This window comes from Orbicella franksi, chromosome 3 (genome assembly GCF_964199315.1).
Source record: "Orbicella franksi chromosome 3, jaOrbFran1.1, whole genome shotgun sequence".
Taxonomy (NCBI): Eukaryota; Metazoa; Cnidaria; class Anthozoa; order Scleractinia; family Merulinidae; genus Orbicella; species Orbicella franksi.
In genome coordinates, this window is record NC_138147.1 from 34,270,414 (window position 1) to 34,284,763 (window position 14,350).

The 14,350-nt window shown below is 40.1% G+C and overlaps 1 protein-coding gene and 1 pseudogene across 3 annotated transcripts in view; both read right to left on the reverse strand.

Annotated features, from left to right (window-relative positions):
* The window catches only part of LOC145482261 (uncharacterized), a 3,921-nt pseudogene extending 1,700 nt beyond the window's left edge, over window positions 1–2,221 (reverse strand). The window contains exons 1-3 of the transcript XR_014048741.1: window positions 1,544–2,221; window positions 945–1,072; window positions 157–280 (exon numbers count right to left, since the gene is read on the reverse strand). The product of XR_014048741.1 is annotated as an uncharacterized LOC145482261 (transcript). The remainder of the gene's footprint in view (window positions 1–156; window positions 281–944; window positions 1,073–1,543) is intronic.
* The window catches only part of LOC145482234 (uncharacterized), a 189,857-nt gene that overhangs the window by 121,327 nt on the left and 54,180 nt on the right, over window positions 1–14,350 (reverse strand). The gene's annotated exons all lie outside the window — the stretch shown is intronic.

The window sequence follows — 14,350 nt, forward strand, 5'->3', positions numbered from 1 at the left end:
CGTTGACAAGAGCTGAGTTGAGTAAGGTAACTAAGAACAAGCTCCGTATGCCAGGCAAAAAGTGCAAACTCAGTATGCCGGCAAAGCACGAGACCTTTTGTGTGGAAGGAAAGCATGATCAAGACAAACATCTTCAATATTAAAATTCCACCTCACCTCCAAGCAGATACAGCATTCATCGTGCCCAGAATCTGGTCTGCACTTATGTTTTCCTTCACTGAGGCGTTTGTCCAGGCAGATGTTACACACCTCACAGTGGAATGATTTATCCTTGTGGATTCTAATGAAGAAATAACTAATAAGTTTACACTACACCAATGTATAACCCTGTTGAACAAAAGGGAAATGGAACTATACTTTGGGATAAAACGTACTAAAGTTTATCACTGAGGGCAAAGTATCCTTAAGTAGAATGACTTATCCTTCAGCATTCTTAGAAATGAAATGAACAAATGTCACATACCAAATTGATAGCAGAACTTAAGTAAGTGGCAATGGAATTAGACTCAGGGATAAAAGTAACTGAAATTTATCAAGGACAAAGTGACCCTTTTGTAGTTCTGTTAAGTAGTGGCATCTTGCAAAGGAGATAACATCGAAATCCATAATTTACTGACATCAAGACACACTCCACATATAATCATATGTTAGCCCTTTATGCAAGCCTAAATTACATCAACAACTACAAGTATTCCTGAGCATAAACAGGAATAAGGACATGCCGCAATAGCAAAGACAGCTTGTCTTCAGTTAATGTACAAATTCAAGACACTGAGGTTGACTCCTCGTGAGTACGGAACCTATACGATTTATCAAGGAACAATAATTAACAATAATTTTATACATGGAAAAATGTTTTTTTGCGCCATGGGGAAAAAATGGGGTTTCTAAGCATGTTGATGGGAAATATCTTTTCGTAAATTAAAATAGATCATGTTCCTTACCGACATATCCCACATTTTTTACAGTGGAAGGGGTTCATATCCATACTTGTGAAATGTTTACAGACTGAGCAGAAATACGCAGACATCTGAGCTCCACAGCTGCGACAATTTCCACTGTCTTCACTAATCTGCAATGATGATAAGGCAGAAATAATTCATGGTTAAGAAACAAACCACAGGCCTTGTCATTCATTAAAAACAGAAGTATTCAGGCTGTGCTTGCAAGTTTGTGTGCACACGTATACATGGGAGTATACATGTAGTTCTCATCGTAAGCATAAACAGCGTCCCCAAAGAATATTTCATGTAACTTTTTTGCTTTGAAGCCCTAGCCTAGCAGCTTTTAAACATACCACCAAACGAGTTTTCTATTGTTAACTCTGAATTACATTCACGTGTAGAACTGTCCTTGTAACAATTCAATGTAAATTCCATTTTGCATTTTGGAGAGTCAAACCACATCTAAAAGAATACAAAACTTGAAAAACCTCTTTGTGCCACTTGGCACAAGCCCTGTTCCAATGAAGCAGTTTGCTCAATAAGCCCTGGTTCCATCAGTCATTGCTGAATTAAACAATACTAATAAAAGACATGCTTACCTCCTGTTCATGTTGACAGAATGAGCACTTTAGGTGAGTCGCATGGGCAGCCTTAGCCTCTTCATTGTCACATGCTTTAGAGTTATTATGACAGCAATGGCATGAGTAGAATTGGGAGCAACAAGAGAATCACACTATACAGTGCCTCTGGTAATGTTCACACGACCACTGTGAGCAGCCAGTGATGGCCTCCTGTTTTTGTGGCCACCTGCTAGCTTCCTCCTGCTCCCTTGCTTCCCTCTCTCTTTTCTTTCGTGCTCTCTGTTCTCTTATTTCTTGTTCATTTTTTTCTTTTTCCTGTTCCTCTCTTTCTCTAGGAACTCTTTCAACCAAAGCACAAGCCTCCAAGGCAAGCAGTGATTTGTCCGTGGACTCAACTGAGTCAGTACCAAAATCTCTGTTTAAGAAAGAACCTCCACTGTTGGCAGAGAGTAATGATGCCTCGGCACCACATTGTTCAAGATTTGAGTCTCCATTAGCACTAGCTACCAACCTTGAACCCCTAGACTCATCAGAAAGTACAGAAGCCTCAGTATGTGTATTATCAATATCTGTGTTAGCACTAGCAACTACCCGATCACCATTATGACTATATTCCCCTACAAGTACAGGAGGGGGAAACATCCATCTGCTCTCTACATCACGCCTAATGGAAACAACTTGACATTCACCAAAGTGTGGCTCAGCTTTGTTAGGTTCACTTGAGTTTATCAGGCTGGCCACATAGGAAGCTTCCTGCGATGAAGTTTCATCAGGCAACAAGTTTTTTGCACTGCCTAGGCAAAGACTTTCAGGAACATGTTGGCCCTCAGAGTACATTGCTAAGAATGCGTTAGCCAATCCACTAGCCACTGTGACCTCTTGTAGCACTGGTGTAGCACTGGGCTCTGGTGGCAGAGTCATTCTTACAAGAGGTCTGTCTCTTGGTCTGACACCGAAATGTGCCCATTGCTTTGCCACATCAGAGACCAACTGATCCACTGTGGTGTCTTTTCCAGTGCCACTGAATGCACCTGACACATTTTGCTCCACAGAAATGTCTCCATCTGGAAGGGCATCTTGCATTAAGCCAGACACAAGTAAGTAAAGTAAGTGAAATAAAGTGCAGTGCAATGCAGTGCAGTGTGGTGTGGTGCAGTTCAGTTCAGTGCAGTGCAGTGCGGTGTGGTGCAGTGCAGTGTAGTGCAGTGAAGTGAAGCAAAACAAAGCGAAGAACTAAATGTTGTGCCCAAACTCTCCTTTGGCAAGGAACCACCAAAAGATGAGAAGGTTGGTGACTACGGTCAACTCTCGCCTTGCGGACACCCCGCCATTAGGGACGCTCACCATTACACACAAAATCCAGATCTCTGGTGAAAGCTATAGAGGTTTGACTGGGAATGACTCCTGCTGTTACAGACTTGCGCTATTACAGAATTGCAGACATTTTAGTGGTACCAAAATAACAATTGAAGGGGTGAGTGCAAAACCATGCTAAGTGACGATTTGGGTGAAAAAAAAAATTTTCGCGAAAGGGCTTGAATTTTTGCATGCGGTCTTCAATGTAATAGAAAAACGTGGTCCTGTATTTTTGTCGCTGGTTTTTGCTTCGTTTATAAAGACGCCGCTAGGAAAACCGAGTGGTTTTTCTGCATACGCAATATCTCGAAAACGAAGCGAAGCTTAGCGGAAAAACTACGGGACATTGTTAAACATACCTAAACAAAACTGTATGGGAAATTTGGAGCGTTTTTGACAAAGTTCACTTTTGATTAAAATACCTAGCGCCCTTTTCCCGCCGAGGTCTTCAAATAAACGAAGCCGGGCCTTTGTTATGATAAACAGAGCCGACCCTTTGTTATAATAGCCAAGCCAAGCCTTTGTTATAAGTCGAAGTCTCGCCTCGGTTTATTATAACAAAGGATCGGCCCGCCGCGACCGCAAGGACTTTGATTTTACTTAGAAACCAGCAAAATGTCAATTTCACGCAACTTATATAAGCTCAAATTTATTGATTTCAGGTCAAAAGTGGTTAAAACGTTGACTCATGTTAACGCGCGACGGCAAGGATGTTGATTTCTCTTAGAGAGCAGCAAAATGTCAATTTCACGCAACGTAAAAGCTCAAAAATGTCGATTTCAGGTCAAAAAAGGTTTAAATGTTGATTTCATGTTAACCCGTGACGGGAAGGTTGTTGATTTCACTTAGAAAACAGCAAAATGTTGATTTCACGCAACGTATAAGCTCAAAAATGTTGATTTCAGGTCTAAATAGGTCAAAATGCTGATTTCACGTTAACACGTGACGGCAAGGATGTTGATTTCACTTAGAAAACAGCAAAATGTTAATTTCATGCAGCGTATAAGCTCAAAAATGTTGATTTCAGGTCTAAATAGGTCAAAATGCTGATTTCACGTTAACGCGTGACGGCAAGGATGTTGATTTCACTTAGAAAACAGCAAAATGTTAATTTCACGCAGCGTATAAGCTCAAAAATGTTGATTTCAGGTCTAAATAGGTCAAAATGCTGATTTCACGTTAATGCGTGACGGCAAGGATGTTGATTTCACTTAGAAAACAGCAAAATGTTAATTTCACGCAGCGTATAAGCTCAAAAATGTTGATTTCAGGTCTAAATAGGTCAAAATGCTGATTTCACGCTAGCGCTTGACGGCAAGGATGTTGATTTCACTTAGAAAACAGAAAAATGTTGATTTAACGCAGCGTATAAGCCCAAAAATGTCGATTTCAGGTCTAAATAGGTAAAAATGTTGATTTCACGTAACGCGTGACGGCAAGGATGTTGATTTCACTTAGAAAACAGCAAAATGTTAATTTCACGCAACATATAAGCTCAAAAATGTTGATTTCAGGTTTAAATAGGTAAAATATGGCGGCCGGAAAATAGTGTTAACATCTGGAACTTACTTTGGTTATCTGGGACAATGACTATCTGCACTGAACAAATAAACATCAAATAAGCACTTTTCCAAATACAGCAACGTCTTAAATGGCTAAAAATCACGAGATAAATACATATTTTTCGACAAACGCGATCGTAGCTTTATGTCACGCACCGCCTACAGTTTAACAAATTAACCCTTCTGCGCAACGTACGGGTCTCCATACATCTGCATGTCCGCTGATCCCAGAAGTTCAAAACACTACAAATCATGCCGATATGAAATAAAATCAAAGCAACCTGGATCACAGATCTATGTTACAATCGATCGCTACTTGTTGGCCATTATTATCTTTAAATGAAAAAAGCCGAAACAATCTAGTTACCAGTTCGAGAAACGCGAGCAGAACGTGATCGCAATGCATGCCGGGAAGGCTCTTTACACCTCGTGCGCGGGAAAACATGGCGGTCGATACAAGGCAAATTTTATCACTCAAAAACCAGTTCTCGCTTTCCAAACTTTGACACTAGCAACGCTTGGCAAATGGGCCACAACTCACGAGAGGGTATTTTTCTTGGGCAAGAACTGCTCTTGGACTTTGCTGCCTGGCTCGATCTGACTTCGAACGCCGATAACACGATTACGGTATATCAGCTACCTTCGAAGTTTCAGAACACATTTTGATTCTTTAAAACGTGCTGATGACTTACGGGTTTATCGAGGCTTTATGATGCCTCTCAACCACCAGGCAGGCACACAAGGTACTTTAACACGATGCTTAAGATATTAGTTGACAGAGCTCTAATGCGGCACATCTCTTTTTAGTTCGATGGTATTTCGTTTGCCGCTCGATCGATTCACGTGTTGTGCTCACGTCACAATAGCCGATGTAAACAATCTGTTCCCAGATTTCCGCTCTATATATGCTGTGAGATTTGATTTTGACTTCATACACTATAAACAATCTGCCTGTTTGCTGTTCAACAAATAAACTCCTAAAGACATGGCTAGGAAAAGCCAAGTATTTTTGCATACGTTATAACTCGAAAACGAAGCAAAAACCAGCGACAAAAATACAGGGCCGCGTTTTTCTATTACATTGAAGACCACATGCAAAAATTCAAGCCCTTTCGCGAAAATTTTTTTTTTCACCCAAATCGTCACTTAGCATGGTTTTGCACTCACCCCTTCAATTTTATTGTTTTGACTCTTGATAAAGTGGACTCCATGCACTTCTCATATCACATTATCATGTAAAATTACAGTCTGCTGTTCATCATTTGTTAAAATACAGTTGATTAAAGAATTTTGGAATGGTTATTTTCACATCAATTCTTTTTTGTCTGCACAGTAGTCCTTGCTTCACAGACATTGTTATTTATTGCATGTTAAGGACACTTTTTATCTCACATCCCGCTATTACAGACTCTCGCTTTTACGGACACTAAACGACGTCCCCGAGTGTGTCCGCTATAACAAGAGTGACTGTAGGTGGCACTCAGGCCTTCTCTCATACAATTAAGAAAAAGGCCTACTAAATATAGTACAAACTTAAGGTCTTTTACCCGAGTTAGGTCTACATGTATATGGACAAAGATGATCCTCAACAAGGCTATTGAAATCCAAAAAGAAAATTAAAAAAATTGAAAAAAGCAGAAGAAGAGTGACACACAGTGACAACATCAGTGACACACTTGGCTATGGCCTTGTGCACCACTCTTTTGTTCTTACCACATTTTGACATCATCTGTGATCTATTACTGAACAGATACACAACAGCATGGAATCTATTTGTTAAACTGTTTATAGCCTGTCTTTTTTTCAATGCCATTAAGCACAGGCTTAACAATAATTTCTGTAAACAATTTTGTTAGTAGCTGAAAGCCTATATTTTCTTTTTCTTACTATTCAATAACGAATCACCACTATATCAACATTTTATTTTGAAAAACAAATTTATTTTAATGACTTTCAATCTTATACATGAGAAAATGCTGAAAGGTTATTTACAAAGCAGAACTTTGAAATAGTTTTGCACACAAAAATTTAGTTGACTGTTTTATATGCAAATTGTTCCTGACATATATTTTGCATTTGTGCACGTCATCTCTAATTTCTCCGAAAAGTTTCCGAGCTTCCCAATTCATGGTAATTTGTGGGTGATCTCAACCCCTGTTTTGGGGTGGGATATCAAGATATACTGTTAGTAATACTAGTTTTCAGGGAGAACAACTTACACATACCAGTAGATTACACAAGTTTTTTGAAACATTTAAATATTTATACAGATATTTAAATTATGAAGTCTAAGCTTACCTGTCCCACCAGGCGGGTTTTCTTCACCAGATAATGCTGCAGTTGCATTCTATATCAAAAGGTCAAAACATGCAATTATTTCCTTTCCTATTTAAGGCCTGGCCAAAAAAATTGATACCTTATCTCAGACCAGACCCTACCTACAAACTGCTTCTGTTTAGGTAAACATTTGAGAAAGGTTTCAAATTCCCAATGCTAAATACACCTCACTTCTCAAGGGATGAATGACAGAAATGATATAGAGTGACTGAGTGTCGTAAAACCAAAAGCAACCCAGTTACTTAACAATTACAGACTACTCACCCAATCTGAAACCATAGTAAAATTAAAACCAAAACCAGAGCAATTGCCTGATTACTTTCCACACTCGATTGAAAACCACTCTAAAATACCTTACATGTATTCTAACCAGTAAGCACAAACTCTACCTTATTGCAGACCAAAATGTTTGAAATGCATACCTATTTCAGACAAAATGACCCAAACCCTGTGCTCTTTGGTGCTGCACATACCTTAAAGGCTTATATGAAGGAGTACCCCTGCCACCACCCAGGGAATGAAGGGCACTAAAAACAAACATCTTACATACTGTTAGAGTGAAAATAAGCCACAGAAATTTCTCAAACAATGCGGTTCCGGCTTTGAACGAAAATATTGGCGGATCAACGAATTTGAAGATAAAATGGTACGGATCGGCGGCTTAATATACCCCTATTCATTCCCCACTTTAACTTGCAAAAAAGAAAAACGAGAGGGGAAATCAGAACCATCTGACTTCTGCAAGCTATGAAGCTGGCTACGTTATGTTTTGGAACGCAAGGTCGAAGCTGGTGGAGAGATGGATACCTCTGATGTTCAAACGTATCTAAGTCTCGTTTCTTACGCACGCTTTCAGTGTTACGTGCATGGGCAACATCTTTCGACCATCTCTCGACATTACATCTTCCGACATGCTAGTAAACGGCTGAAAGACCGTTTACCTGTGAAACTGGCAATTTTTCCAGTTATTAGCGCAACAAATGACAAGTATATGATAATTACTGACCTCAAATGAATGAAGGAGACTGTGGACTCTCGATTTACGGGATAATTCAAACGATTTTAGTGTAGTCGATCGGCTCTCAACGGTGACTTCCGGTAGAATTGGGCCACTACCACTCAGTTTAATATTCGAAAGATGTAAACAATTTGTCTCTCACAGAATGACTTCTTGATCTCCTAACCTGAGTTTGATGTCAAGTAAATCCATCTTTCATGACTAAAAGTTGAGTTTGACCAAAAAGAAGTCCGTTGTGCTTACATTTTTGACGTAGGCCAGGTTACATAGCATGTCGAAAGAAGGCATGTCGAAAGATAGTTGCTATTGCACGGAACACTGAAAGCGGGTGTAAAGTGGAAGGCTGCTTGGAAGGAGATGCAATTCACTCTGGCTCTTTTCTAAATTGACATACGTAGGCATAATTTGTTCAGATGTATATCTCAGGGAAAATCTGGTTCTTAGAAATACACTGACTGCAATTTGTTCTGAAGCAGCTCCAAGAGCGACATCTAAGCCACAGTAGCCTGCGAACAGGCTCCCGGTGAGCCGGAACCCCGGGGCCCGAACGAAGCCCCGATCGCTTTGCCCTCCGAATTCTTCTGTTTCGCGCTCGCCGGAATTTTTTTCCGTCCTCGCTGGGAGTCTGTTCGCAGGCTAAAGCCACAGTGATCATACTTCACTTGTAACAAATTTACAGTAAGCTTATCTTCCCCGGGAAGCTTACCTGGAGTTCCATGCCCACGTGGTGATGACTGGCACTTTCCTCGCTCACTGCAAGGAATGTCGTACGCAAGACATTAATAATATAGTTTCTAGATGAAACGATAAAACAAACGAAAAGCTTTCCCCACCTTCTTCATTGGCTTCTCGTGAATTCGACGAGCGTGAAGTCGGGATGTCGGCAAAATGTTCCACATCCCTAAGACCATCCGCCATTTTGAATAGTGCGCCCTACACCAAAACAAGGCTCGGAAACTAGGGGTATGAAAGTGGGAGGCTCGGGTGTTGCGACATTTGAACAGTTACAACGAACACGTGTGGTTCAACCTTTTCATAGCTAAATCTGAAAATCTCTCTCTCTCGAAAATGATCATTCAAGCCCATAAAATGAAACACGATCTAAAAAAATTTACAGAAAATTGACGACTTGGACGACTTAGTCTACTCGGGTAGAGGAAAGTGAAATTTCAATAGATGATGCAATTAAAATTGCATCATCACAGTTAGGATTGAGCCATTCTCGTCCCCAGAGGCCGCGATCCTTTTGGTCAGCACCAAGAATCACGACCTCTGGGTGGGTCCAGTGAGATTCCGGTTCTGATTGGCTTTGCAAACACAACAGAATGAGACCGGAACCAATCAGATTTGTCAGACTTGACTCTGAGCATGGGCAGAGTGACGGGAAGTCCTTGAATCGCGGACTTCCGGTGTTGGAACCGGCCAGAGGTCGTGATTCTTGGTGCTGACCAAAAGGAGCGCGGTCTCTGGGGACGAGAATGGGATTGAGCATGATTATGTTAACACCCATTTCCTAGCCTCCTACGCAGACGCAGGAAGATTGCGCGACGAGCTCAAAGAGCGTCTGCGTTTATTTACGTAGGAGACTTTCCATTCCCTATGGGGAATGGGAATTCTCCTAGTCTTGAGACTGAACTTGCCCATAATTATTGTATCGCATGACTGTATTTATTATAACTTCCCCTTTTCATAATTCTTTTCATACAGGTTCGACTCATTGTACTTTATTAGTATTATTACTACAGTCGAACCTCCCGTAAGCAACCACTCAAGATGTCAAGCCTGTGTGGTCGCTTGCGGGAGGTGGTCGCTTACGAGAGCTTAGAACATACTGGGGATATGGTAACTGCCGAGACTTACCCGATGTTTTAAATGTTTTATTCATATGAGAAGTTAATTTCGAGAAAAAATCCGGTACTTCCCATTGAGAAATTTTCGTCTTTTGTACTATCTAGGAATACGATAAAGTTATCCAATTTCCGCTCTATTGTCTGTCAAGTGGTTGCTTACGGGAGCTTAAAAACAAAACAAAATTTCAAACTTTTGACATCTTTTAACAGGAACACCATATAAGTTTTCCATGTACTTTCAATATTATCAAAAAATTCGTTCCAACCAGGTTAGCCTTTGAACCATAACCATGTGGTCTATGTCTATCATTTTAATGCCACTTCCTTTAAAATTGTTAATTGCTGAGAGCCTCGTCTCCCTGTCTTTCCCTTTCCATAAAAATGTGTCAAATATATGTTCCACTTGTTTGATAATATTTGCTGGTGTTGGAAGTAACGAGGCTACATAGACCAAGTTTGGGATGAACAGAGACTTGATCATGGTAACTTTTCCATAAATGGAAAGTCCTTTAAAGGACCAAACATGCATGCCTAAAATTCGTCATTTTCAGTCTAGTTTATCCTGGAAGTACTATTTCGTAAACTAGTGCTTGATCGTACGTGAAAAACACCTCCAAGGCTTTAATGGGTTTGCTCGGCCAATTTATACCGAGCTGTTTCTCTTCATTGCTTTTGAGAATCCCAATCCACATACCTTCTGTTTTTTCAAGTCCGCATAAATTTTTAAATACATTCAGTTGCTAAAATAAAACGTTAGCTGGGCCAAAATTGAAGGCTCTAAGGCAGTTTAAAAGATAGTGCCACTCTCAGGTGTCAAATGCTTCTCTGAAATCAATGAAAATCAAAATGCCAAAATGTTTTTTTTTATCTTGAACTCCATTATATCCAAAATTGACCTAATATCTCTCCAATGTAACAATCTTTTACATAGTCTGTTTGACTGTAATGAATAATGCTTGGCATTGCATTGGCAATGCTCGACTCATTGTACTTGCCTATGTGTTTATAAATTTAATTTTATTAGTCAGTGAAAGTGGCTCAAAACAGTTTCCAGCAGTTATATTTTGATAGGTCGTTACAACCACTCTTTATCACTTGATGCCACAATCATGGTATAAAAACACTGCCCAATCATTGGTGAACACGTTGTTATCATTTTCGTGACACAATAGGTTACCATAGCAACAGCTTGACCTGCTAAAAACACCCTTCACCACAGCTTTAAGGGCTTACAATTAAATGTTATCAAATTTTGATAGGCATAATAATACGCAACGTTTGGCAAAGTTAAAAAAAATTCTGTAAATGCAAGAGTTCAGAGCCACCTTAATTTTTCAGACCCTTAATCAAAACAAATTGTTAGATTTCTTTCCAGGAACGTTAAGCGTCTCTGTGTTGTTGAACATACAGTACAACAATTTGCGCATTCAATTCCAACACGTCGGCACACACTATCACTTGCACTGTTTTGCATAATAAAATTACTTGATCGATTACGCAGCAACGAGTAACAGTGTTATAAAGCTAACCTTAAAACTGTTGTAACTTGCTTTATTTCATGGATTGAAATCAACCTCGATCAATCTCTCTCCTTTACCTCCTTGTTCTTCTTTGGCCATTGTTGTCAGGAGAGAGAGTCTGGGATCAAGGTTGGATTGAAATGGTACTGATAAGAGAGGAATCGAAAACCAGTCAGCGCGAATCAGTTCGGGGTGATTCGTCTTCGAGTTATTCGAATTGCTTCCTACTTTAACGCAGGTAGACTAGCGTGACTAGACTAGCTATCACGTCTTTTAAAAAATGTGAAGTAAACATAATTTAAGTGATTTTAGCCCGTTTCCGAATTGTAGTCAAAATAGTTGGGACAAAACGTGCCTCCGTTGAAAGCTTTTGTAAAAACGCCAGAAAAACTGTCAAAATAGAGAGACGATCTGTGCACGAAATAAATGCCAACGATGCGCACGGGAGGTGCATACAGCTCTCCCATTTTCAATATCAATACAGAACAGCAAAAAAACCATTTCTTCTTTTGACCTGTCCATCGTCGTAGATAAAGAAGTGAAAACATGTAATAGTTTCTCTGCTGTTCTTTAGACGTAAGGAAACTACTTCCAATTATGATATCATTGCTGTTCCCGTTTTCGCACGATTGAGCGAGAGGCGAAATATAATGTAAAAAATGCATAAAGGAGGGGATAACTAAAGAAAAGAAAAACCACAGAAATTATATCCCATGAAGATAAAATATTACAGTAAACTTTCAATCAACATGTTATTTAATCAAACTGAGTAAAGTATTTTTATAATAACAAAAATAAACGTGATGTATAAAGTATTTAGAGGTATGTAATAAGAAAGAACTATAATTCTTATAAATAATATTCTGTGAAATTCTCATAGATTAAGAACTGCAACTTGTACAACAAATCTGGTGCGTATAAATTTAAGACTAGGATTTGTACATTAACGCAGATCTAATAAAAACATGATATACACTGAATGGCCAGTCATACTACGAAATTGCCTCAGTGGGTAAGGGCACAAAATCACTCATTCCATTTGAACGAAGCGATTCTTTTCACCGCTGTCTTATAAGTAATTAACTGATTTTATCAGTTTGTCAACAGCGCAATCCTTCTGTCGACTTCACGCAAAAAGCGCCAGCTTAAAATTATAAGTTCTTGAGAGATCGCTTCAGGACTGGAGTCTGGTCTCCATTTCGAGAGTGGTGCTTTTTCACCTCTTCGTCTTCTTTAATATAGGACGCAGTTTGTACTCTGCGTACTAATAATAGACGTGAGGATTGACTGCAAACGTTTAGGAGGAAGGAAGTTTATCGGACAAAAGACGATCTTTGGGAGGAGGACACTAAAAATAGAAAAAAATTACGGTAGTCACGCCCTTGCAGAAAAATCATCTCATAGATCCATCTCAGTCTAACAACAACAATCATCCATGATCAAGATACAGAAGATTGCCTTCATGTTCCAAATTTGCCATGTGTATCACTCTATTCTAGAGACTGGACTGACTATAAACATGTCTGTACGGGACTAAATATCAGCGATTATTAAATAGATTAACATCAAGAAATAACTTGTTTTGACTGTTCAGCGCGTTTCTCGACCAACACATAAATGCGTGATTTTCACTCTGAGGCTGGGCAACCTCGTTCCCAGAGTACTTTCTCGAGGGAGAGAGAGGACCCTGAGAACGAGGTTGGAGGCAACAGAAAAGATTTCACTTTCACCACTCCCCTGCTCTTATACCCGTTTCCTCATCCCATTACACTCCTGCTAATTCTTCTTATTCAACACATTCTGTACCGATTTTAGTTATTTCTAGTTTGTTTCCCAATGTACAGGATGGCCAAGACATTGTTAATTAAACGTCATCGCTTCTGCATGCACTGCGTGCCTTTTATTCTAAAGGGATTCACGCTGGCTGAGAGCGGTTTTCATCTGAGTGTCGAAAAGGAATTAGTCTCCTCCGCAGCCGTTTTTGGGGATGTCACGCAACGCTCCCCCAAAGAAACGGCTGCTCACATCCGAACAACATTCCTTTCACGAAATTAGTCAATCACCGCTTCCGTTCCATTTTCAAGAACGTTTTCGCGCCAAATTCGCCCTTTGAAACTTGTCCAATCAGGGAATGTTTTTTATTTTTGTATCCCGTCGTGGAAGATGTCACAGATAAACATACAGATTTCCGGCTTTTGTTTATGGACGCCGAAAAATACCAGCGACGCTTGAAAGAGCTTTCTATGTAGCTGAAGACTCTTCAAAGTTTAAGCTAATTAATAGAAGCTTTCACCTCAAAAAATTATTGTCGAGAAGGACGATGTCTAGTTCAACTTAATAAAGGAACCAGGAAATCAAGTAGCTTCGCTCGATTTGTTGACAGCGAGTTCTGAATGCCGCTTTTTCCTCCTGATTACAATCTGTAGGAAGCGTTTAGCCCTTGAATGACGCTTAAAATATGACATTTCCAGAAAAAAATATATTCTCTCATTACCTGAACATAGTGATGAGCACATGAAGCACTTGTGCTTAGGGCTTTCATTTACAGTTTTTTTGAGTCCGTTATGATCGTAGCCTGCGAACACCGCCTATTTTTGGCGACGTGCGGCGTGAAACAAAAGCCAGAAATCCCTCGCGTGTTCGCACCGCAGACCTTTTCACGCGAAAGCTTACGTCATTCACACTTTGCTATTATGTGATTGGTCTGTTCAACAGAGGGCAAACAAACCACATACACAAAAGGAAAAGAATGTTGTTCGGATGTGAGAAGCCGTTTCTTTGGGGGGAGCGCTGCGTGACATCCCAAAAAACGGCTGCGGAGGAGACTAAAAAGTAATAGGCCCTTTGCACGATCCGGTCACATGGTACAAAATCACACTGCTGGGACGCACGTTGCACAGTGGGACTTCCAAAACAAAGGCAGGTCCAGGTGGACTGGTACGAGTTGCTTTGTTTTGGAAGTCCCACTGTGCAACTTGCGTTCCAGCATGGGTGATTTTGTACCATGTGACCGGATCGTGCAAAGGGCCTATTGGTTTTGCAGTACTACGCTACGCAATTGGCTTAAAAATTCGTGCCACTTTTTCATCCAGTCAGAAGTATAACCAAAACCAATCACAACTCGTTCGCACTCGTTTTCCCGCGCTTTGCGTCAGCTACATGTAATTACTTGGAGCATTGAT